This window comes from Chelonia mydas, chromosome 1 (assembly GCF_015237465.2).
Source record: "Chelonia mydas isolate rCheMyd1 chromosome 1, rCheMyd1.pri.v2, whole genome shotgun sequence".
NCBI lineage: Eukaryota > Metazoa > Chordata > Testudines > Cheloniidae > Chelonia > Chelonia mydas.
Window position 1 is genome coordinate 330345589 of NC_057849.1, and position 26190 is coordinate 330371778.

General features: G+C 42.8%; 1 long non-coding RNA gene across 1 annotated transcript in view; it reads right to left on the reverse strand.

The window, feature by feature from the left end:
* Positions 1 to 11373: 11373 nt before the first annotated feature.
* LOC119565285 overlaps positions 11374 to 26190 on the reverse strand; it is a 33010-nt gene continuing 18193 nt past the window's right edge. Inside the window, exon 3 of the long non-coding RNA XR_005223908.2 lies at positions 11374 to 13449. This is a non-coding gene — a long non-coding RNA (uncharacterized LOC119565285). The remainder of the gene's footprint in view (positions 13450 to 26190) is intronic.

The window sequence follows — 26190 nt, forward strand, 5'->3', positions numbered from 1 at the left end:
CTCAGTTCCCACCCGGAGAGACTACCACTACAAGGAAGAAATTGCGATTACACACTCACTCAAACCTTGGTCTGTCTTCTCATGCTGCCAATAAAGTGCCCATGGGGTAGGGTTGCCTTGTGATTTGGACACCTGGGCATGAGGAACTGGGACTACTTTCATATACTATAGGTCACCAAAAAGCCATCATTAGATGTTAACTTTCAGCCCTACTGACCAAAGCTGGATCCAAACCGACAAATCAATAATGAAAAGCTCCATGTCCCATTGCTATCCCTGCTGTTACAGGAATAATAGATTGCCAGGTTTTCATAGCTTTTTAAAACATATCAATGGCTTTTGGTATTCAGGAATTTTTGCACATGAGAAGGTGGAAGTGATGGCATTCAGTTGAACCAAAATCTCAGTGTGATGCCAAATTAAACCAATAAAGCATGACAGTTGGTATCTGGGCAGAACCTCTGTCTCCCAAGTTAAAGTCCTTGTTCTAACTACAAAGACACCGCATGCCAGGTAGTATATTCTGAAGTAGCTTTGTTTCTAGCAGATATTCCAGAAATGTGAATATTTCCTTGGTTAAGAAAGGACAAAATATTTGGTAAAAATTTTGAAGCATCCTACTCTGTCCGTATATTTCACAATTCAGGTATTTACTACAACAAAGTATGCTTTTTCTCCTTTGCAGCTGATGCTGTTCATCTTAAAATAATATTTTGCGTGGAAGAAGGCTACAGATACATTTAGATGACTCTCATGTAGTTACTTACTAGATAATATACAAATTAGGGTCTCATCCTGGTCCACTAGGAGAGATAAACCACATGCCAGTGAATCAAATGCAAAATTCCTATTGACTTCAACAGGAACAGGATTGGTCCAGAGTCACAAGAAATCACCCTGAGCTAATTAGTATGATTGATATTTGCATTTTTGTAAGGCCTATCCTTGCCCTTGGTGCTCTAGGTTATATTTACAAATGTTCATTAAGTACCAGGCATTGTAAATGTCTGCAGTATAATATGTATCTCTGCAACAAAGTTATTAGGTGCACTACTCCAAATTCTGCTCTCCACCACACCAATGTAAACACATGATATTTCCACTGAAGACAATTTATATAAGGCAGAGTTGTTGCTCTAGGTCCAAAAGATTCTGTAGTTAGATGTAAAGGCTTGTAGAATTTATTTTATTTTATTGTTTCATATAAAAAAGTGTTACTTTTAAAAGGATCATTATGATTTAATATTCTCTTATGGGCTCTTGTGATGAAACAGAAAACATAACCATGGATCTGGACAGATGTCATTTGTGGGAAATATTTTAATACCTTGATATTTATTAAAATGAATGTGTGGAATTCTGTGTTTCTGTTTGTGGGTAATAAATAAAAAGGGTGGATGGTGATCTAAAATCTGTACCAACCCTGGAATTTGTGGTAGTCATCCCCTGTGTATACCCTCTATGAAAAACCCAGCAAAGCCATGAAGCTGGGCAGGATACAGTAAAAGGAATGTGGGAGAGATTCTCAGCTGGTGTAGATCAGGGTAGTTCCATTAAAGCCAATGGAGTTAGACTAATTTACACAGCTGAGCTTCTAGAGCCGTATTTATTTGATCAATGACAGAGGTAATTTCCACTAAAACACATAATATGAATCATCTGTTTTTAAAAATCAAATTAATGTATGCTGAAGCCTCTTAGATAACAGTAGTATGTCATGCATTCAGAGTATTGATTGATTATTCATGGCTGAGATATGGGAAGCGATCCTGTAACTGTTCCCAGAGCCAGATGACTTCAGGAAGTCTAGTAAAATTCAACTCTTGTGACATTAATTCACGATCTATGCAAATATCATTTTTCATCAAAAGTCTTAAATGCATTCAGCGCTATTTTATAGTTTTCGAAAATTGATTATTTTTCTATTGTACAGTCAATGGTTTCCTTGCATATGAGTTACCATAGCAATAAAATGACCACTTTTTTAATTCCAAAGATCCTTAAGAGCAAAATAGTATACTTAGCAGTCCGGACACAGCACTCTAGGAGATGTAAGTAAATCAAGTAAGATTTTAATGCAGCAGTTTGCTGCCTATTAGTTTGTTGCTTTCTGATAGTTTATCCCATTCCTGGTTTAAGTTTCTTGTCTGGGATTTCCCTGGCTCTGATTCACCAAGCCCCATTCAGAAATCAATTGCCTTTTAGAATCTGAGATTCTTTTGCTCGCACTGAGTTTTCCCACAGTTTTCAAAGGTGATCCTGGTTATTGCATCATCTTTTAGCGTTTTTCCGCTTCAGAAGTTCCTTATTAAATTTTTTCTGGTCCCCCTAGAGCACATCAGTGATGGAGGAGTGACATTCTCCAGGACCTTGCTCTTTCTGCTTACTATGCAGGTCAAGAGTCAGTCTCACTGCTTGTACACAATGAGTTTGCAGTATGTTGGTGTATCTGTGGTGATAGGATATAACGATATAGTCACATTTAGAAAATCTGACTCTGATAGGCCTTCCTGAATCTACTTGACACCTCCAGTCCTCTTCTCCAGAATTAAGGCCCTTCTTGTTGCACTCACAAACACTAATTCTGAGAGCAAACCACTTCTACTCTCCCTTCTGCGCAGTTGCAATCAGAGTCTATAGCAATGCAGCTTCCCCCCTTTAGGATTTCACAGCAGCCAAACATCTCAGTTGATAGCTATTGGCTCCTCTATAGCACTCCCAACACGATTAATTTCCACCCTAACCCCTGCACCATATACATTTTTATGACTATGTTGACCTTAGAGTGACTCCACCTGCTCATTTTCTGCCTCTAGGCTCAGCTTCTTCACCTTCCCTCTCCATCTAGTTAGGTTTAGCAACAATTTTTTTTTCTGTTCCAGGACACGGACATAGGACTTTGCATTCTAGAGTTCTGTTTCCGGCACATGTACATTAAAGTGAGTCAGTGCTCATTTTTCTACCCCTCTGTCGTTATCAGCTCCTTTCTTGGCCCTCAACTCTATTGAGGAATGAGTGCTCCTACCCCATCATTCCCGGACTTGGGCCCAACTCAGGAAAGCATTTAAGCATCTGATTTAAGCACATGCTTAAGTCCCATAGATATCAGTGGGAATTAAGCAAATGCCTTAATGCTGTCCAGAACGGAGATACGTTCCTCAACCACATCCTGAAACAGAATCACGCCTTCATCCCAGATGTGGTAAACACCAATTCTATTAAAATGAACTTAATGAATTAAAATGAACTATTTGGTAAGCTGGTTATTTTCGTGGGAGATAAATAGTGTTAACTGAACTCAGTACAACATCAAAGTAATAAAGCACTTTGCAGTCAAATGTTTTGGACTGTGTGTGTATGTATATATATATATATATATATATACACACACACTGCAGAGATCCCTCAACCTCCAGTGAAGTCAACGGGAACAAGAGGTGCTCAGCACTACAAAAGATTGGGTCCTTAGGCAAAGGCAGTGGGAATGTGCAACAGATGCAATCATATATATATAACTGCACTTATTATATTAGTATATAAGTGTTGTGTCTGAGGATCTCAAAACACTTTACCAATATGAAACCTCACATCACGCCTGTGAGGGTAGGAAGATATGTCAGGTGGAATCAGTTCAGCTACCATTGAGCTACCTCTGGAGTGGAAAACAGCTGTTTAACTGCACACAGCACCACTATGCCATTTATGGCAGGGAGTGAAGAAATGCTACTGTATACCCAGGTGAAACTGCTGGATTATGTGGTTAGCCCAGAACTTGGCCTGACAAATTCAAACCCCCCTAACACTTGGGGGAAATGGCATGAGATCTTTAACAGTCACAGGTGACAAGACCCAGAATCTTACTTCTTTTTTATTAAGTCTGTGACTTAAAGACAGCACATCGTGCAATGTGGATGTCTTAACAGTATGCAGTCCCATTAGCTCCATAGACAGACTGAACATTGTCTCAGTATCCGATGAAGTGGGCTGTAGCCCATGAAAGCTTATGCTCTAATAAATCTGTTAGTCTCTAAGGTACCACAAGTACTCCTGTTCTTTTTTCAGTATACAGAGTGAACCACCAGTAAAACTTCCTGCAGCACCTAGGTATTCCGTTAACAGTTTCCTTTCCAATTAGTAATCCAGTTTGGCTGGTGAAAACTGACAGGATTACAGTCTGGTTTTGTATGGCTGCAGGCTATTAATATTTTCCCTGTCACTAATGTACAGCATCCCCCATTTAGACAGTTCTTACAATTTTATCAGGCAATCTTTCAGGAACTTAGAAATGAAAGGGCAATTAGTCACATTTCTAAGGAGAAGCCAAATTTATTCTGAAATAAATGTCAGAGACATAGGTGGCTCTTACTTCATTTCCAGGCTACATCGGAGCTTGGGTCTAGTTTCAGACGGAGTTTGTACTTTCTAATGCTCTTGGAAAAAATAGACAGCATGTTCCAGATATCTTCATATTTTCCAGCACTGGAAATTATTGACTTGCAAAGCCTTGGAACACAAACATTGTCTCAACTCAATTTAAACTACATTTCTGTTTTAATACAGCAATTATTAAATCAGCACCAGTTTAACCACTGGTTAGTCAAAATAAATTAATATAATTTCATTCTCTCTCAGAAAGTGTTTGCCTTCACAGTTACTTTTACATACCCAAAATAATAGTTCATATAGGAGGATATTCAGAGAAAAAAGAGAGAACATCCCCTGTATTATGTGCCCTGAATACAAGTCGCATTTCTGCAGCTCTGAGTTCCAGCTCCTGCCAGGTGCTGAGCTTACTAGCTGACACTAAAGCTGATGGATATTGAGGACATTCAGAACCTTACAGGAAGAAACTACACACTTGTGTGTTCTGTAGCAGAAAAGTGGCTAGATCCTACATGCTGCAGGGATCCTTCAATCTTCAGTGAAGTCAACGGGAACAAGAGGTACTCAGCACTACAAAAGATTGTGTCCATAGGCAAAGGCAGTGGTAATGTACAACAGATGTAATCACAGCTAGCCTATTTGTTAATACTAGAAGATCCTGGTCCAAATTAATTTAGTAGTAAGTGGGATAGATAAAATTTTTCAAACTAATGGAAATGCTCAGTGGTGGCTTACAGCCAGATTTTTCAGGAGAGACTCCACAAAGTGTGTAATTTGGGACTCTACTCTAAATGCTTGATTATACCCAGAGTTCAGGTAGACATCCAAGTGATGTAAAATGCTGGTAGAAATAACAGTGCAAAACCTGCATATATATTTGCACCACCAAACTGCAGACATATGAGAGACCTGGTTATCTGAATGATTACAACTCAGATAACAAGCAAGCATTTGCAGAGGTATAATTTACGTAACAAAGTACACATTTCTACAGCAAGATATCAAACAATGTCCCTTTTAATCTATCCATCTGTCGGTCCCTTTTAATGGCTGCCATTACAGTAGTATCTGAGAACCTCAAAGTCTTTACTCCTCACAGCACCCCTGGGGATAAGGATGTGCTATTATCCCCACTTAACCAATGGGGATCTGAGACACTGCTGCTTTTCCTTCATTACCTCTTTCATGGGTATCTTGCAGCCGTCCTCAATGCTGTAGCTATGGCTAAAGCAAATCCATATGAAAGCAATGGGATTAATGGAGTTTCTAACTCCAGTGATGTTCCAGGTAGCTGAGACCTGAAGACTCCTAAAGAATTGAGGGGAATTTGAGTTAAGGCTGGACAACTGGAAGAAAAGAGAAAAGATGGAGATAGGAACTTTGGAAATATACATGCAATAGGTGATCAGAGCACATCTCTGGAACTTGCTTTGAGAATCCTGACACTCTGACAGGCTGGGTGGGGGAGAATACTTCAGCTAAGGTCAAGGTTGTGTGTCAACTCCACTAGGCAGAGCTGCAGCGTGCATACAGCTTTCTTCAGCAGACACATTCCAGTCAGCTCTGTTTCATGCAGTTTCTGGTATAACAGAGTGGTGATTATATTGGAATTTCAAAAATGCCTTGTAGGGCTCTCAGAACGCAGGGAGGAGTATCTCCTAGGGTTGGAATAAAGCTGGCTGGGATACTTAATGGTTTCCCAAGACAGTCAGGGCCATATCCTGATGTAAGTCTTAGACAAGTGCCAGAAGAAAAAATCATGGCAGAGCTCGACAGGGGTGAACCCACCTATATCACCCATAAATAGAGTTGATTTAGTGGGACCGCCCTTTGATTCATGTTTGAAGGTGCCAGGCATTGAGCAATAAGTGTGATTTTGACCACCACTGAATTGCATTTCTGAGAGGAATACTTTGGCAGTTTGTGGGTGTATGAGCCGTGGTTTTCTAGTGGTGACAAGCACATTACATATCACTATGTGCACTATAATTGCGGTTATCAATTTTTGCATCTGCTTTTTAAAAATAAAGTTCTTTTGAAAGCTGTTGTTGTCCAAACATTTTACTGAACACTATTAAAAAGTTTAAAGATACAAAGAATTCCTACCATCATCTAATAAAGTGTACTAATCTGTACCTAGGGTACAGTTTGATCCAATTGTTAAACCCCTGACCTATAGCCACAGTTCTGAATTTTTAAGTAAAGCTTCAGTCTTTGTGGGAAAAAAGACTACTTAAGACTTCAGCTGTCATTTATATGCCTCTAATCATGTGAGTTCAGATATGGACTTTATCCCTTCACAGCTCTGTGTTATTAAGTAATTCCTATATATTATGACAGTTGTCCCATGTTGTGTCCATTCACTTACATTCTCCTATCAGCTCCCAAAGAAGTCCAGGTTTAAATAAAAACAAAAAGCACAGTTTAAGGAAGAAAATTCTAACACTGGTTATTGCAATGTAGAGAAGCCTTTAACAACTAAGGTCCCAACTTTCAAAAGAGACCAGATTCTCAAGAGATCTCAGTCCCCAGGTAGGTACATAATTGAAGTGATCAGCACCTAATAGTCCCTACTCCTCACTAGGTTAGCCAGTCTGTATCCAAATATGCTCTTCCCCTTCCTTGATAGGTGGACCCCATCTCTGCTTAGTAGTCCTTCTTCCTGGAACAGCATCCCGTGGTCAAGGAAGCCGAAGCCTTCCTGGCGACACCATCTTCGCAGCCAGGCATTCACCTTGAAGATGCATCTGTCTCTGCCTGGGCCCCTACCCTTGACTGAAAGGATCAAAGAGAACAACAACTGTGCTCTGAACTCCTTCACCCATACTCCCAGAGCCCTGTAGTCACTTCTGATCTGCTGAGGGCCATACCTTGCAGTATCATTACTGTCCACATGGTTGAGTAGCATGGGGTAGTAGGGGAGCATGGGGATGATCCTCGACAATCCCTCTGTAACGACAATCCCTCTCAAATATGAGTCCATGGCAGGCAACATACCTCCTGGGATGCCATGTCAGAGCAACAGATGGGTGCCTCTGTCCCCCTCAGAAGAGAATCACCAACCACCAATATCCTACATTTTCTCCTGGGAATGGTGGCTGTGATCCTCCCAGCCTGGGGGTACATGGCTTCTGCTCTTCCTCTGGGGGTGATTCCTGATTGCTCATTGCCAGGGCAGCATATCAGTTTTCCATTACCATGGTGGGTGGGTTGGGAGTAGGGATGGAGCACTTCCTGCTGCCAGAAGTAACCAGCAGCCAGTGTCCTCCTTGTGACAGAGCCATGTCCTCTTCCCCAGTAGTGTGACAGCAATCCTCTGGAGCTGGATAGCTTCCTCAGCCTTGGATGTCTCCATGTGAATACTCTCAAGGATGCTCAGATGCTCCTCAGCCTAGCCACCTCCTCCTGTAGCTCTCCCACCTGCTTCCTGAGAGATTCCACCAGCAGGCACCTTTTGCTAGTCTGGCTTTCTTAGAGTGGGAAATGCAGGCCACAGTCTCTTCAAATCCATGCCAGGATCTGGGTAGAGGCAGCCATGGTCGGGTTGTCTGTCTGGATACAGGCGCAGGTGGAGAAGACAGGAGCAACGTTGGCACTGGTGATGTGGCCCTTCCTAACTATAGTGACTCTATTCCAACTCCCTCCTACAAACTCCCTTTCAAACTCGGCTGTTTGCGGCCCCCTATTTGCGGTCCCCTGTTCGCTAGCTCCCCTTGGTCGTTTAGCCTCTGGCTTTTAAGGCCTTCTCTCCTAGGCCAGCCCTACCCCCTCGTTAATCACACAGCGGGAGGGTGTTCACAAGGCTGACTGAGGCTGATCAAAGTTGATCAAGGATGATCCAGGGAACAAAGCTTCAAACAGTCCCAGACACACAATCCCAACTGATCCAGTAACTGAAATAACTGAAAATAACTGAATTAACCTGAAAGAAAGAAAAACACAAAGAGCCAAACAAACTCACTCACCCCAATGTTAGTACTCGCACCTTGTTCATTCAACAGGGGGATCTCCTTCTCCCCGTCTCAAAACTCCCCTGTTTGCTACCTCCATGGGAGGAGCCTGTCATAAACATCTGCGGAGCCACCTCTTTGCCCTCCTTAAAAGTCTCCTTTGCAATGATACCTGCAAAATTTCTACAATGTTTAGGCCAGCTGATGTGCCTTGAGCACTGTATTTCCTGCTGAGCATTCTCACCTCCGACTCGCTGCCTCATTGTTTCTTTGCCGTCCTCCTGTTTGTTGTATCCATCTATTGTTTATTATCTCATGGTTAGCCTGTAATCTCCTTGGGACCATGATGGACTATATATAGACCCTAGCACAGTGAAGTCTTAGGCTATTAGGTGTTACCACAGTACAAATAAGTAATATATTTTCTTGTATTTTGACAGTCCTAGAAAGATTAGAGTCGTATTCTACCTGCCATCTGCACACAGAACTCTCACCGTTCAAAGTTCTCTGTGAGGATCAAATATATAACTCTTAGGTAACACCCTACTTTTCTAACACAGGGCTAGAATATGATATTCTTACTCATACCTTACTCCACAAGGAGTCCCTATTAATTGTGAGTAAGGATATCAGCCTGGCCCACAGTAGGTTATTTTACATCTCAAGATATGAAATAAATAAAACTATGAACCCTGTCATCATTAGCTGGACAGATTTTAGGGTAGAGACCTCAGGGATGCTCCTTGGATTGTGCTAGCTCCAAGTTCAACTAGCCAATCACACTTGGCAGTGAAATTATAACACACTTGTTATCACTACCAATGCCAATTTCAAATTCACTGTGTTTAAAGACATATGCACATTGCATACAGACACAGCATCTTGTGAATTAGATGCAGCACCGCTAATGTTTCTAGTTCATGTTAGTCTTCTAGGACAGCGAAGTTTAAGGGCAAACAGGTCAAGGCATAAAACTTTTACTGCATGTAAATATATACAAATAATAAATAGTAAGTAAAATGAAGACACAGCTAGGTCCAGGGTCCAATGTTTGGGCTAAGCATGTCAGACTGTCACCCCTAGTTATGCGGAAGGATTCTGAGTTTTCTACATGAGTGCTGTCCCTGGATCTTGTTCAGATGGTCCATTGCACCATTCTCCAGTTAACATCTGATGAAACTGGAGTCTCATTCCACCTGTTTGAAGTGAGAAAGGTTTTCTCTCCCCATCACATTCTCCATTCCCACGTGGAAGGTTTTCTTCCAAACTATATTGGCCAGCATATTGTATATTATTTTAATGACTGCAAAAATGGATGGGTTAACTAAATATTCCCCACTCTCCCTTGCCAGGGAAAATTCCCTGCTGTCTATGAGCAAGTGGATTCATAATGCCTGGAACAAATGTTTATAGGGGTAGAAGACTTTCCAGTTATTTGGTAGGCTGGGTACATACAAACGCCATCTATCTGGTTTGAGAAATCAAACCAGAGATAGTGTGTGAGATTGTATGGAAAGCAGAGTGATGTTTAATGCCTGTTTCCCAGAGTTGAAGCAGTAATTAAAATGGATGACTGCAGAGAAGAGCTGCTTTATTTGATTTTTTCTTTCTGATTGCACATTTTTTAATGAACATTTTCACAATAGTTTACATTATGTCAGGACTGTTTACCTCCAGGCAGGCAAAATGTATCACTTTATTTATTTTACTAAGTTTTTAAAAAGGTTATATTTGTACAGCTTCATTTAAAATAAACCAAAAAGTGCTAGATGGGATCTAATGAATATCATGGCTCATTAACCGAAGGTCAAAACACTTACCGAGCCAGCAAATTCTCACTTTGTCAAAAATCTGTTGGCAAGTGTCTCATGATTAATTAGACTTCCAGGATAGTCATGTTCTTTCCAGACACATTTGTCTTTTTGATTTAATGAAAGTGAGTTTAAGTGGTCCGGTTCCTCCAGCAAAGCCTTTAGCCTGTCTATGGGGCATAGGGTATGTCTACACTGCAATTAAAAACCTGAGGCTGGCTGGTGCCAGCTGATTTGGCCTGGCGTGGGCTCAGGCTAAGGAGCTGTTTAATTGCCATGTAGACATTCTGGCTCAGGCTGCAGACCAGGCTCTAGGACCCTCCCACCTAGCAGGGTCCTAACGCCTGAGCTCCAGCACGAGCCCAAACATCTACACCATAATTAAACAGCCCCTTAGCCTGAGCCCTGAGAACCCGAGTCAGCTGGCACAGGTTTTTAATTGCAGTGCAGACAGACCCTTAGGGCAGTGATACTTAGACTGTGGCTGGCGAGCCGCAAGGGGCTCTTTCGTGTGTCTCCTGTGGCTCTTTGCAGCACGTGATATTGACACAAGGTTGTGATTTAACTTTTAACCTGGCTAAGTTATTAAGCAGTCAGGATGCTTTTACTATGTTATTAACCTATTAAGTTATCAACTTGCACTAAGTTATTAACTTATTTGCTGTGAGAGTAATTAATTATATATATATTTATACACACACACACACTTAATCTATATATACATACACTAAATATTTCTCCTGTCATACTCTTTAAATATGAATAGTAAATGAAACAACAAATTCACAGGACTGTGGCTCTTTTGGGTAATGTTGATAGTTAATTTGGCCCCTGAAGCACTGAAGTCTGACTGCCTTAGGGTATGTCTATAGTGCAATCAAAGGTGTGATTGCAGTATGCCTAGATGTGCCGAAGCTAGCTTAGATCTAGCCAGCTTGAACAGCAGTAAAACCATGGTAGCGTGGACTATCTGCTTGAGTCTAGAGGTATTCATACCCTTGACAATTGGTCAAGTCTAAATGGATTTTCACCAGATGATTGAAAGGCACATGTATAATATAGAGATAATCTCTCAAATAAATTTCAAGTTTCTACCACAAACTGTTGCAGCATTTGCACCATTCAAAAAACAGTTAAATAAAAAAACTTTCCTTGAAGATAAGAAATTTATTTTACATTTTCTTTGTACTAAAACAGCTGAAACAGTTCTGATTAAACTTTCTCCCTCACCTCACGTCCCTCCCCAAGAACCCCCCCACCAAGGGACAGATCTCATACGTGGTAAATTTCAGCATGAAAGATGAAGATTTGAGAAAGCTATAAATGGCTTTTAAAAAAGCTCTTTCGAATGGAATCCTTTGGCCAACTTTAACTGAGTGTAAATACATGCTCCACCCACAATATTTGTTCAAGTGCCCAGTCCTGCATATATTCATTACCAAGCATTATGCTTATTGCTGTGAATAGTCCTGTGAATTTCAACTTATTGACTCATATGAGTAAAATTAAACCTTGTCTCTACTAGAAGAGTTGCATTGCTTTAATTAAATAGGTTTAAAAAAAATCTATCTGGTTAAACCAGTGAAAATACCTAATGTAGACTTACTTAAACCAGTTTAACTCTTGTGTTTAGCTTGCATTAGTAAATAACAGATTTCAACTAAACTGACTTATGCATCTACCTTAAGCCTTTGCATTGGTTTAATTCGATCAGTTTTAAAATCTACTTAAATCAGTGCAACTCTTCTAATGTAAACCAGTGCTTAATTACATTCAGAGTGTTGGCAGAATTGGGCTATGATGCAATCAGAAGTATGTAGACATACCTGAGAGACGAGGGGGGTGAGGTAATATCTTTTATTGGGCCAACTTCTGTTGGTGAGAGAGATAAGCTGACATACCTGAGGTTTGGTCTAACTAGCCTGAATAACAAAAGCAGTGAAATTGCAGCAGCCTGGATGGCAGCAGGGACTTAACAAGCCCCCCTGGGACACTGGTACCAGTTTTTGTTATAATTTCAATACTAATGATTTTTGTTCTGTTGCGACTATGGATGCATGCGTATTTAAATGGAGTGGAATTTCCCATTCCTTGCAAGGTTCATTTGAACATCTTTTGATAAGGTTGGGTATGGAAGGTGGCCAGGTTCCCAATCAACAGGAGCTGCAGGTGATCAGCACGTTATTTGGGAGTCTGAATACGGAGCTAGGTGCCTAACTTTAGGCAGGCAGATTTAAAGTTTTGACCAAGCTAATTCCACTCCTAGCGCCACTAAAAAGGAAATTATTTACCCTACCCTCTCACAGTCTCTGAACTGAGTAAGAATCTTTTACTCAAAACTGGGACATCTGGAATCAGTAATTTCATATCAAGCACCGAGCCCAGGGTGGATAACTGTCGACAGCTGGTTAATGCCAGCGGATTTTTCTTCTCTGGGCAAGAATGATCAGCAATCCCGCCCCAAATGAGGGTTAACTGGCCAGCTATTATATCACAAGCTGAAATCTAGTTTTGCATGTTATATGAGCCCAATTTTAGATGTTCCATTACTGATCCATCTACACGGTGTGAGAAGACTGCTTTACTTGCAGTGAGATGATGGGAAATCCATTAAAGACTACATTTGTGAGAGATAATGTTTTTTCCCTTAATCTTTTCAATGATACTTATTTGCCTCCCAGGTCTGATAGCTTTTCCTGCTTACTACCATTCAGTTTCTTATACATCCTGATTACATTTAATCAGCTACTACCGTGATTTGCATTTTTGATTAATTGTTGACAGAATTGTTTAAGTTCTATATAGTAAGTGGGACAGAATAAGGTATAAAAGAGAGTATTCATTTAAGAAAGTGACTTTACTGGCTTTGTAAGAGCTATAGGTGGGGTTCTTAGTATGTGCCAAGTTTAACTATCATTTTTCTTGCTCTTAGTATGGATCTGTCAAGACAGAGTAAAAATAAACCCTGCATTAAGGAGTTTTTTGAAAACTCCTGTGTTTTACACCTTTTATAACATTTCCATCTAAAGCCAGACATTCCATTGGGTTCTGCCAGGATGTAATTCCCTTAAAAATAAAAGGCCAGTTTAAGTGATGGTTTCATTTTAGAGAAATTGTCTTTTTTTTTATATACTGTAGTTGGAATGATTTTCATTTTCACACTAAACCCACTCAAGTCTTAATTACTGGAAAAGGCTAGAAGATTTATAAACAAAAGCTGCATCTGCTTTTTAGCAGTTTGTCATGTCTTTTAAACAGCTCCAGGCTTTCTTCTTCACAACATCTGTAAAGTCCATCTTGAAAGCCTGTTAGAGAAGCAAGAGAATCAAAGGTATTCTTTAGAGCCATTGTTTATTCACTGACTGTCCAGTGCAACCGTGTGCAATATTTATACAGATACACCACACTGATTATATACCCATCCAAAAAAATGTGATTATTTGACAAAAAGTTTATGTCACGATCAGTTTATTGCACTTTGAGGGATGTTTTTTGTCTTAGCGTCAATGAGAAATTGGTAGCTCATGAAGTTTAATGTATCCCAGAATAACAATATGTTTTGCATGTGTGTGACTTTAAGCAGGAATGCATTTCTTTTTGGTTTTTAATACTGGCTAAGTGAAGAGAAGCCTTCATTCAGCTTGATGGCATTTTTCATCTGTAAGCAATCAGATAGCTTTGGAACATTTCATTAATTAATACCAAAATTTCAGAGGTTGTTCTAGACACCATTGAAGGTCATAACTCTATTGATTCTGGTGAAAATTTGGAAAACTAGAAAACCAGAGTTACAGGGAAATCAGTCCCACTGCCTGGCGCCCTACACATATCATGGACAACAGCTAAATATCTCTCTCATTGGGTGCAAAAATCAGCCTATAGAAGCAACACAGTAACCCTCCAGCTTAAACAAAAACCCACTAAATACAAAGAATTTGGGGGTCCTGCTTAGGACGCAGGTTGCCTACTGTAGCATGTCTTGCCCCTTCTTCAAGCATCTTGTGCTGGTCACTGCCCACAATGGGATACTGGACTACGTGGACCATTGCATTGCAATTTCTATGTAGAATTCTTCTGTCCTAATTGAGTGAGCAATAGGATTTCAGTTAGCTTTAAAATCACTCCACCTGCCAAAGGCTAAATGATTGGTTTCAAGGCAGTGGAGTGCAGGGTGGCTGGGGAGGTGAAGTTACCTCCTTCAGCCCAGGGCCAGGGCAAGATGCTGAAATTGCTGCCACAGCTCTGCTGTGCCAGCCTATCCAGGGACAGATACCCTTCCCACATTGCATAAGCACTCCCCCACACATATATCCTTTATATAGTGTAGGGGCACCTTGAACCAGTGCACTCAGTGGGGTGCATTTCACTCTTAATGAGGAACATTAGTAGCTCTACAATGTGGATGGCATAGACCAGAGATCGGCAACCTTTGGCACGCGGCCCGTCAGGGAAATCTGCTGGAGGACTGGGACATTTTGTTTACTTGCAGCATCCACAGGTTCGGAGGATTGCGGCTCCCACTGGCTGTGGTTCACCATTCCAGGCCAATGGGGACTGTGGGAAGTGGCGTGGGCCAAGGGATGTGCTGGCCACCACTTCCCACAGCCCTCATTGGCCTGGAACGGCGAACCGTGGTCGGTGGGAGCTGTGATCGGCCGAACCTGCGGACGCTGCAGGTAAACAAACCGGCCCGGCCCGGCAGCGGATTTCCCTGATGGGCTGCGTACCAAAGGTTGCCAATCCCTGGCATAGACAGACTTTAGCCATACTTCAATGTCAGAGTCATCCCATTACAGATAGCCCGCCCAAACCTTATTCTCCTTCGCCTGGGTTTAAATGAGGCTTTGTACAGGGCCCCTGCATTGGGTGAATGGTATTCAAAGTGCACAACAAAGCTAAGCCTGTAGGATGAATAGATGGTTGTCTCAGTTCTAATATTATCCTTTTCTTTTGTTCATAGTAGGTCAGAAGAGGACTCCACCCCCTGAAGGATTCTACAGCCACGCCTTGTAGTAAGAAGCACGGTTCTTGGAGCCAAAATGCTAACATTTACAAGCTGGGCTTTGAAGCTGAGGCTTTATTAAGTTTCTAAAGAGACAATGTCCCCTTTTGCAACTAAAAGAAATATGAATGAACTTTTTGTATGTTTCCTGGTGGTTAAGCCAATATCCTGGGCTGCACAACAGTCAAGTGTATCCACCATCTTAGTCAAAACTCATTCAGGAAGCCAACAACTTTTTATCCCATAGTCCAAATCAATTGGGCAGGAGTATCTCATGTGCCCTCTATCAGGAAAGCATTGGGTGAGGACCTCTTATGAAATGGTGTAATGACAATGACCCTGATTGTCTGGCTCATATTTGGTTCCTGGCGGAGTCAAGTGGGTGGAGGGAACAAAGGTAGCTTTAAGTCACTCTTTCATTTACCAGATTCTTGGCCCTGCCTGAGACTTGCCTAGTTCACAGTGTAAATTAAAGAAGCCAGGGAGCAGAGTGTGGGTTCAAGTATTGATAACCAAGATGTCAGGTCTAGAGCTGCTGAACAATTTTCAACCAAAATTTACTTTTGAGTCATAAAAATGCTGTTGTTAAATTCCAAACAGCTTTTGCAAAACATTTTGATTTTAAAGTAAACTTTCAGATTTTTCGTAGTGAGAAAATTCAAACCTTAAAAAAAAAAAACTGTTTCCATGAAAATATTTTCAGCAAAGTTCTTTTGTTCCAGTTTTGTTTCCACAAAAAGTCAATTTTTCAGCCAGCTCTAGACAGTTCATCAGGTGTACGTTCTGTCTGACCCAAAAATTCCTGGACAAAGTATCTAAATGGATTAGGTAACCAGAGCCTGATAGTGCTATTTCATTGAAGCGTAGCCTTGAAGTAATTTTTGTTTTTAACACACATTTTTAGAAGCCTAAATCTGAGTTTCCCTTCTGGGATTTTTGGATATCAGTCGCTCTAAGGATGCACTGAGGAAAGCAGGACAGGACCAAAGGACAAAGAATTATATCAGAGCTCTAAAGGTCATGGGAATGGAATAGGAGAGGATGCAATGGAGCTTTAGAAGGGGATCCAAAATCCTGATTAGAAGATAAAGATTCAGTCCAAAGATAACCCCCAAGTTAAGATGGTCTCTTCTTAGTATCCACTATTGATGGCTACAGAAGAAGTCAAAATGTTTTACTGCTTGATGATCTCCAGCTGAATTAATCAGCAGGTTTTTGGTACACTATTCTAACTTTTGCTCCCTGACTGAATATAGAACACACTCATAAGACCAGCTTGAGTGTCCAGCAGTGATTTAAGAACCAGGAACAATTCTCAAGTAAGCCAGGGATTATATAGCAGCCCATTACCTTATTTAAAAAGCAAAATAAGGAAGCAATAAAAACCTAGTATAGAGATAAATTGTAAATTACTTTTTACTAGTGGTTACACTCAGAGCTGTTCTGTGGAGCTCAGATCTGATCTTCAAAATGGTTATTGTAATCCACTGAGCTTTGCTCCATTGCTCAGGCCTCACCTGACACAGATGGATTCCCTCCCTTTATCAGTCTGCCTGGAGCAGAGCAGATTGTGAAAACCACAGCTTGAAATCATACAGATAAAGCATTAGCTGAAGAGGCTGGAACGATAAGAAAAGTCTTTGCCAGCAGAGGCAATCCAAGATTTATTTGAAACTATAAACGTTTCACAAAGATACAACATACATAAATGGAGAGTCCTTAAATGTCTGAATCAATGTCAGTTTTCTGCAGAGAACAAAGACTAAGACTCCCAAAGTGCTTTATACACTTAGCTACACAGACAAGTTACATTTAAAATTGTCAAATTTGTGCATTTAGATTCTCAACTTTAGTGTTTTATTGACCTTTTAGGGACTGAATTCTAACACTAGTAATGAGACCCAAATATTATGTATTTGAAGCTTTTAAGTTGTGTTCAACTGCCCTGGAATAATTGAGCCGCAGAACTCACTAGTTATTACATTCATTTCAGAAGATCAAAACAAGAAATAAATAATAATAAAGAAACAAATATCCACTCTCTACAATGTCTACTCTACTCTTGATGAGTGACCATAACTTTTGTCAAATATTACAGAGCTTTAAGCTTGCATAAAGTGAGAGAAACTATTACAACATCCTCACCATGGTAAGTGTAAGCAGGGGAGTAGCCTGATAGTGCTATTGTGGGGAACTTTCCTGACTTCTGCACTACCCTGTTGAAGTGGGCTAGCGAAAGGATCTGAGTTCTCACTCCCACTTCCTTTACCTAGTGGCCTCCCTGCCCTTGAGGACTCCCCTTCCACTCTCCTGTCTGGCAGAGTCCACGTAACCCCAACAAGGCTGGGCCCAGGATTCCTGGGGGGCTTGACCCCCAACCCTGCTGTGGTCACCTAGGACAGGGGCTAGGGTGTCCCCACGCCGGGGTACTCCCTCTGCACTGGGCACTTCTCTGACCCACTGACCATTACATACAATTTGAAGCAAATGCAAGTTATTTAATCAACAATTAATTTAAAAAAGAATAAGGGGAAATGGGGAAGGTTAAAGGAAACACATCAACCTGCTCCGTGGCAGGGAACATCACAAATAGTGTCTCTGGAATGTCAGGGCAGTTCACAGTCTGTTCCTTGTAAGTCCCAGGCCTCCTTCTCAGGCTCTGGCTGTGTTGCAGGGATGCTGTGGGATGGACACTCGCTCTGGTGGTGGCCACAGGCTCTAGGTGGCAAGGTCCTTCTTCCCAGCGTTGCCCCCGCCCTTTCGGGGTTACCAATCCCCCTTCGAGTCTGGCCTGCAGAGCCTCCTGGCTGAGGCGTCTTCCTGTGTTGGGCCCACTGCCCAGGGTCCCCCCTCGCTCTCCCCAGCTGCTCACGACACCCGGCTCCAGACTGCTCCAGGCCCAGCTCCAGCTCCACTCTGTCTTAGCTCCAGCTCCACTCTACCTCAGCACGGCTGCTGCTCTGCCTCCAGCTCCCTGGGCTGCTTCTCTGGCCCCTCTGGCTCTGGTTGCTGCAGCTCTCCTCCCAGGACAGGTCTGCTTTGCAGGCTGCTTCTGTGACTCTGCTCCCAGCACTGACCTGCTTCATGGGCTGCTTTTCTGGCCCCTCTGGCTCTGGCACAGCTCTGTTCCCCAGCTCAGCTTGGGGCCCAGCTTTCTCTTTAGCTCGGCCCCACTCTGTCTGACCCAGGCAATTCCAGCTCACGCAGAGGACGTGACCTCCCTGGCCTCCTGACTCCCTGATTAGACTGCCCGCCCTGTCATTGAGGCTGACCTGGAGCACTGGCCTCTCCCCATTGTTCCTAGAGACTATCAGTCTCAGGGTCCTGAGTTCCCATAGACCCTTCCCCTTTGAGTACTGGGAGCTAGCCAACCAAAGCACCCCCACTGAATGTTAGTAAGGGGGCAACAGTCCCCTTACAAAAGCAAATGTATTGTGTCTGCATTTGAAAAAGAATTATTGGCTAGCTTTGTTATAAAAACATAATCAAGTGTCACCGGAAGTGGACTGACTTAAGCTAAAAATTTTAATAAGCCACTAATTTTGGGTACTAAACTTGATACATGGAAGGTCTGACTTTCAAACACCCACATCTTCAGATGAAGTCCATGGGAACTGAGGATGTTCAGCATATCTTGGCTGTGTCTGCACTACAAAATTAAGTCGACCTAACTTAGGTTGGCATACAGCATCTGCAGTTATTACATCGCTTCTGCATGTCTACACTTTGCTCCTTGTGTTGGCGGTGCACGTCTTCACCAAGAGCGCTTGTATGGGTTGTACTGTTAGTGTGGAACCTTGTGGGACAGCTCCTGAAAGCCAGTAACAGTCGACATAAGCAATGCAGTGTCCACACTGACACTGCATGGACCTAACTACATCAACGTTGACTCTGCACCGCTTGTGGAGGTAGAGTAAGTAAGTTGGCGTAGCAGGGCTGTTACATTGGCAGGAGTGAAATTTAAGTGTAGACGTTTCCATAGTTAAGTAACATAAATTGCCTTACATCGACCTAACTCTGTAGCATAGACCAAACCTAAGAGTCAGTCTTGAAGTACTTCAAATTGATCACCTAAGAACTGAGGCACCCCAAAATTAGTGGTAACTTTTTAGAAAGGGTGTCTAGGGGTAGATTAAGGGCATGTCTACACAGAGCAGCAATGCACACTACAGGGGTGTGATTTTAAAAGCATGCTAACACACTGCATGTGAATTGGTCTGTATAATGCTGCTGGAGCACAGTAAAGGTTCCTTAATGCACTTTAGCTGCACCACATTAAAGTGCTGCACCACATTAAAGTGCACTAAGGAACCTTTAGTCAGGTCTACACGGACCAACTGGTGTGCAGCATGTTACTGAGTTTTAGAAATCATGCCCATGCAGGGCACATTGTCCCACCATTTAGACAAGCCCTACGACTAGGACTCCTTGACTTGGAGTGGGACATAGCAGACTCCTTCACTATCCCCTGAGCAGCAAGGGCAAAGCCATGGTGAGTCTAGACAAAGATCTGGATTTCCTGGTATCTTCAGCTCAGGCAGATTTGTCCTCCTGGCAAAGGCTCAGATTTTTGTATGTGTTCCTCCTGCAAGCCTACAGCAAGAGCAAAGCAACATGAGATCAAAAGGGATGGCTTCTGCTCTTCAGGCAGAGGTCTGTTTTACGGGCTGCCTCTACAATCTCCTACAGAAAGAGTAGAATAGTCTTAAATCAGACAGGTGTCCCCTTCTAAGCATAAGAGGCCAGAGTTTTGTAGGCTGCCCATGAAACAAGCTAATTTCTAGATCTTGCGGGTGATGCACTGTGTTTAAACACTATTGTAATAATTTTTGTACAAGGCATGTCTTGTAAAGTATCATCTGAAAACTCATAATTATGAGGTCAGTATTGTCCTCATAAAATATGTGTGGCAACATTGTATGTGAAGTTATAAGATTTCCCTGTATGATGTTATTAACACATGTTTCAAATCCCAAAAGCCCTGCCCAAACTGAGGTTGGCAAATAGGTCTGTCCTCCAGAGAGTGTGCACTCTGCTTCATTGGAGTAATAGTAATAGGATAAAATTTAATGGTGAAAGTGCAAGGTCATGCATTTAGGGATTAATAACAAAAAAATTTGTTATAAGCTGGGGACACATCACTTGGAAGTAATAGAGGAGGAGAAGACCTTGGAGTATTTGTTGATCACAGGATGACTATGAGCTGCCAATGTGATATGGCTGTGAAAAAAGCTAATGCGGTCTTGAGATGCATCAGGCAAGGTATTTTCAGTAGAGATAAAGACGTGTTAGTACCATTATACAAGGCACTGGTGAGACCTCATCGGGAATACTGTGTGCAGTTCTGGTCTCCCATGTTTAAGAAGGATGAATTCAAACTGGAACAGGTACATAGAAGGGCTACTAGGATGATCCGAGGAATGGAAAACCTGTCTTATGAAAGGAGACGCAAAGAGCTTGGCTTGTTTAGCCTAACCAAAAGAAGGCTGAGAGGAGATATGATCGCTCTCTATAAATATATCAGAGGGATAAATACCAGGGAGGGAGAGGAATTATTTAAGCTCAGTACCAATGTCAGAACAAATGGATATAAACTGGCCATCAGGAAGTTTAGACTTGAAATTAGAAGAAGGTTTCTAACCATCAGAGGAGTGAAGTTCTGGAACAGCCTTCCAAGGGGAGCAGTGGGGGCAAAAGACATATCTGGCTTCAAGGCTAAGCTTGATAAGTTTATGGAGGAGAAGGTATGATGGGACAGCCTAATTTTGGCAAGTAATTGATCTTTGACTATTAGCGATAAATATGCCCAATGGCCTGTGATGGGATGTTAGATGGGGTGGTATCTGAGTTACAAAAGAGAATTATTTCTTGGGTGTCTGGCTGGTGAATCTTGCCCACATGCTCAGGGTTTAGCTGATCGCCATATTTGGGGTCGGGAAGGAATTTTCCTCCAGGGCGGATTGTCAGAGGCCCTGGTGGTTTTTCACCTTCATCTGCAGTGTGGGGCACGGGTCACTTGCTGGAGGATTCTCTGCACCTTTAAGTCTTTAAACCATGATTTGAGGCCTTCAGTAGCTCAGGCATAGGTTAGGGGTTTTTTACAGGAGTGAGTGGGTGAGATTCTGTGGCCTGCGTTGTGCAGGAGGTCAGACTAGACAATCATAATGGTCGCTTCTGACCTTAAAGTCTATGATTCTGTGATTTGCATTTAAGCAGTAAACAGAGTCATCAAGCAGGAAGGGAGACACAGATGCTCAAACAGGTGAGAAAAAGCCAGTAGGGACCATCTTTCCACATAGACTATGTCTGCTAGTGCCCAGCTGGAAATATTTTTCAAGAGAAGGACTGAAATGAAAACATGGAGGGACAAACACCCCCAGGTACCCCTCTGTCTTGCCGTAGTATTCACGGCACCTAAAAGGAGAAAGGAAGCAGTCCTTGGACTCTGGGGAAGGGGTCCTGACCTAAGAGTTTGATCAGTAATCTGATGGAGCATGCGGTGAGAAACTTTGCCTGAATCTAATATAGTTTGCTAAATTAGGCATTTGTAAACGTCTTGTCTTTATTTTCTTGTAACCATTTCTGACTTTTAAGCTTCATTACTTATACTCACTTAAAATCTCTCTCTTTGTCATTAATGCATTTATTTTACTGTTTTATCTAATCCAGTATGTTGAAGCTACAGTGTCTGAATAACTATTTGAGATGAAAAACTGGCATATTAGTCCCGTAAGGAATAACCAGGACCGGCTCTAGGCACCAGCAAGGCACGTACGTACTTTGGGGGGGCACAATTCCAGGGGCAGCATTCCGGCCACCCATTTTTTATTTTATTTTTTTTTGCTTGGACAGTTGCGCTCTTGGAGCTTGGGGGGGCAAATATTTTGCTGGGGGCGGCAAAAAACCTCAAACCGACCCTGGGAATAACAGATTTAAAATATTTGTACTGTTTAGGAGAGGGCTGGGCAGTACAGGACATACACTTCTAGGGGAAGTCTGAGACTGGGGAATTGTTGGGGTCACCCTGCAGTATAACAAAAGCTGGTGAGAGCCAGGGTGTAACCCAAGTGTGGCTGGCAGGCTGCAGTTACATACAGATACTCAGTGTGTGGCTTGCATCCTGGAAGACTGTTTATGTGCAATCCAGGTGGGAGCTACTTCTGCAAGGCATTGTAAGGCACCCAAGGTGGCAGGGCAGGGGTGACACAGCCCCTCCACTGGTCTGGACTATATCCTGGTATGTCACACATATCACTTAAGCCTACAAAAAATGTTCTGGCCCTCTGCATAGGGCTGAGTTTCATCCTATATGTCTTCCTGTTGAATATCACCATGAACAAAACTTAGGGTCCAGTCTTTGCAGGCCTTATGAACATGTGACTCATTCACCTCACTGGAAGCAGGCACCTAGCACGTATAAGAAGGGAGGTACTGTAATACAAATTTACAAATCAATGTCAGTTCCAGACACCAAACAAGTAACGATTCCTGCCAATGCAACAGTACATTCCATCAATTAATAGCTGAGACATAAGTCTGACTGGGCTTGCCATGCCTTGTATGTGAACTCAAGTCATTGGTTTCTTTACTCATTACTGTCTTACTAGAAAACAACTGTTCTTGCCTTTTGATCAAAAGCAATACAATTGGAATAGTCATAAAGGCAGACCGAGAAATTCCAGTGGCTAAGTCAGCAATGGGGAGGGATGGGAGAGAATTAGGGTCTGAAGGGATAAACCAACAGTGAGCCCAGTTCAAGTCCTGAAGAGAATGGGAACATTTCTATTCTAACGGCATGTCAAAACTCTGGAGCAGACTCACAGCTGGTGAGAAGTCTCATAGCGCCACTCATGTCAAGGTAGCTATGCCTATTGACACAGCTGAGCACCAGACCCAGAATCCTTGTGTCAAATTGTGAAATAAACTGGGATTATAGACCCCCCCCCCCAATTCCCTTGGAAAACCTAGCTGTATGCTCTTGCAAATAGATCAGCCCTGCGGCCCATGCCACCTGGCAAGATTGGTCGGGGAGAGGGCTCATGAGGAAGTTAGTCCAGGGGGCAGATTTAGCAGTGGCATCAGCATATACAGAGTAGGCTCTGTGCTGGCCCATCTGAAGCCTTTGCTCACCTTTAAGAGACTCAGTCTTATCTCTGCTTCTCTCTTCTTTTTCTAGAAGCAGCTGTCACTGGTGTCTCAGTCCTTACCTTCTGAAACTGTCTGAACTGACACCCTCCTCTCTAGCCACTCACGGGCTGCTCCAGCTCTCCCTTACCCCATTCTGCCACTAGGTCCATCTTTCCCTGCCACTGCTCCACATCCCCTGCCCCTTTCATTCTGGCTGCTGCTCTAGCCCCCCTTCATCCTGAACCCACATTGGCCCTTCCCACTAGGGGGACCCCAGCTTAGGGTGAACAGATAGCAAGTGTGAAAAAATTGGGATACTTTTCTTTAGGGCGGGAGTTGAAGGGGGAATAGTTGCTTATATAAGACAAAATCCCTAATATCAGGATGATCCCGATAATATCGGGACATCTGATCACCCTACCCCAGTTCATTTACCAGCTGAGCCTCTATCCTTAAGTGGGTCACTGTAGAATACTTTACCCGATGATCCTGCCAACTGTATAAGCTAAGGGTTTTTTTGCTTATGGGAAGGAATACATGTTCTTTCTTGTTGTAACTCTGGGACAAACAGATGGTATCTGGAATAACTGGAGATTTAATAACTGATAAACTTTGGCAATAACATATTTACCCTGAGACATAGTTAAAAACACAATGTATTGGATTTTTACTTTGCAGTATTAAGAGTGCCCAGTTTTACTGGCAATGACTAAGTTGTGGAATATTAAACTTGGAATGTGGAAACAAAAACATACGGGAGATACAAACACTCATAGTCAAAAATCTCTGTATTTAGCTCTGTCACTCCGCAGAGAGAAATCTTAAAGGTGTCCCCAGGGATAGTTCAGTAAACATGATTAATTAGGACCTTTTTGGAGCCAAGGATGACAACTATGCCAATTTGTAGTGATATTTATGATACCAGCTTCCCTTCAGCGATGTTAGCTGGTTTTGCTTTAGCAGAGTTGTTTGATTCACCTAGCCAAAATGTGTGCTCCAAAAGGAGGGGGTTGAGTATATCCTGAGGGCTAAAAAGCAGAGAGAGAAAGAACCCCTTTTAGGACCACAGCACCCTGGAAATAGACATGTAAAAAGGAACATTGGAGAAACAGATGAAGCAAGCATTATTAGAGAATAATTGGATTTGGCTTGTACTTCAGTACTTTCATTCAAACTACTCAGAGTATTTTATAAACAATCAACCTCACAGTGTACTATGATGTACTGACTACATGTTCGTGATCAGAAAATCAGAAATGTAGGTCTGGAAAGGACCTCAGGTCACCTAGTGCATCCCCTCATACTGAGGGAAGATTAAAAATACTTAGCCTAGACCATCACCAACACGTGTTTGTCTACCCTGTCCTTAAACCCCCCCAAAGACAGGGATTATACAATCTCTCCAGGTCATAGGCGGCAAGTTATATGCGCCCGTGATGCCCATGCTCCACCAATATTAAGGAAGGTGGGCCTGGCTCCACCAATGTTTGGGCTTATATTTTCAATGCATTCCTGTCCGTAGGACGGACCGGGACAACAGCTCCAGGCCCTGTGCTTTGGGGGCCCCTGCACTTCAGGGGGATGCAGGGTCCAGGGTGGCCTGGTCCCGGCAGCAGCGAGCGACCCAGCCCAAGCCCACCCCTGCCCTGCCCCCACTCCACCCCTTCCCCCAAGTCCCAGCCCTGCCTCTTCCCAGCTTCTGCCCCCTCCCTCAAGCCAGTGGGGCGGGGCAGGGCGGGCTGGGGCTGGGTTGCTCGCTGCTGCTGGGGCTGGGTTGCTTGCTGCTGCTGGCGCCAGGCCCACCACTAACTCCCCAAACCACCCTGGACCCCACATCCCCCTGAAGCACAGGGCCCCCCAAAGCACAGGGCCCGGGGCGGTTGCCCCGGTCCTTCCTATGGACAGCATGGCTCTGCTTGGACCTTTTCTTGGCACCACCAAAAATTATACAAACCAGGCGCTCGTGCTCCAGGTAACCTGTTCCAGTGCTTACCTATCCTTAGTTAGCAACTGTCCTTAATATCGAAACTACACCTCCCTTGCTAAAAAGTAAGAAGATTACTTTTTGTGCTATACTCAGTGGACATGGAGAACAGCTAGTCATCATACTCTTTATAACAACCCGTTATATATCTGAAGATTGCAATCATGTTCCCTCTCAGTCTTCTCTGCTCTAGACGACACGTCCAATTTTTTCAACCTTTCCTCATCTGTCGTGTTTTCTAATCTTATTTTTGTTGCTCTCCTCTGGACTCTATCTGATTTGTCCACAGCTCCTTGGTGTGTGGTGCCCCAAACTGGACACAATACGCCAACTGAGAACTCACCAGTGCCAAGTAGAGCAGAACTGTTACCTCATGGTACCCTGCAGTTGGTGGACCACCGAAGATAACAGCCCTACTGCTAATGACTGTTAACAGAGATTTTCCCTTTGCTCAAGAGGTGGAGGCATGTGTTTTTCTAACCAGAAATCCTGACTCTACTGAAATCAATGGCAAAACTTCCATTTATTTGAATGGGGCCAGGGTTTCTCTCCTGGGTGCAGCAAGCCCTTCTTGTAGTCTGTATGAAACATGGGTTTCAGAGTGGCAGCCGTGTTAGTCTGTATTCACAAAAAGAAAAGGAGTACTTGTGGCACCTTAGAGACTAACAAATTTATTTGAGCATAAGCTTTCGAAGTGAGCTGTAGCTCACGAAAGCTTATGCTCAAATAAATTTGTTAGTCTCTAAGGTGCCACAAGTACTCCTTTTCTTTTGGTATGAAACCTGTCTCTATTACAGGACAGCTCCTGGGAGGTAATGTGATATAGTTTATAGAGCATAGGGCCTACAGTTAGTAAGTGTGGGCTCTTATTTTTGTCTGATTTGGGGTATATCTACACAGCAATTAAACACCCAGGGCTGGCCCAAGTCAACT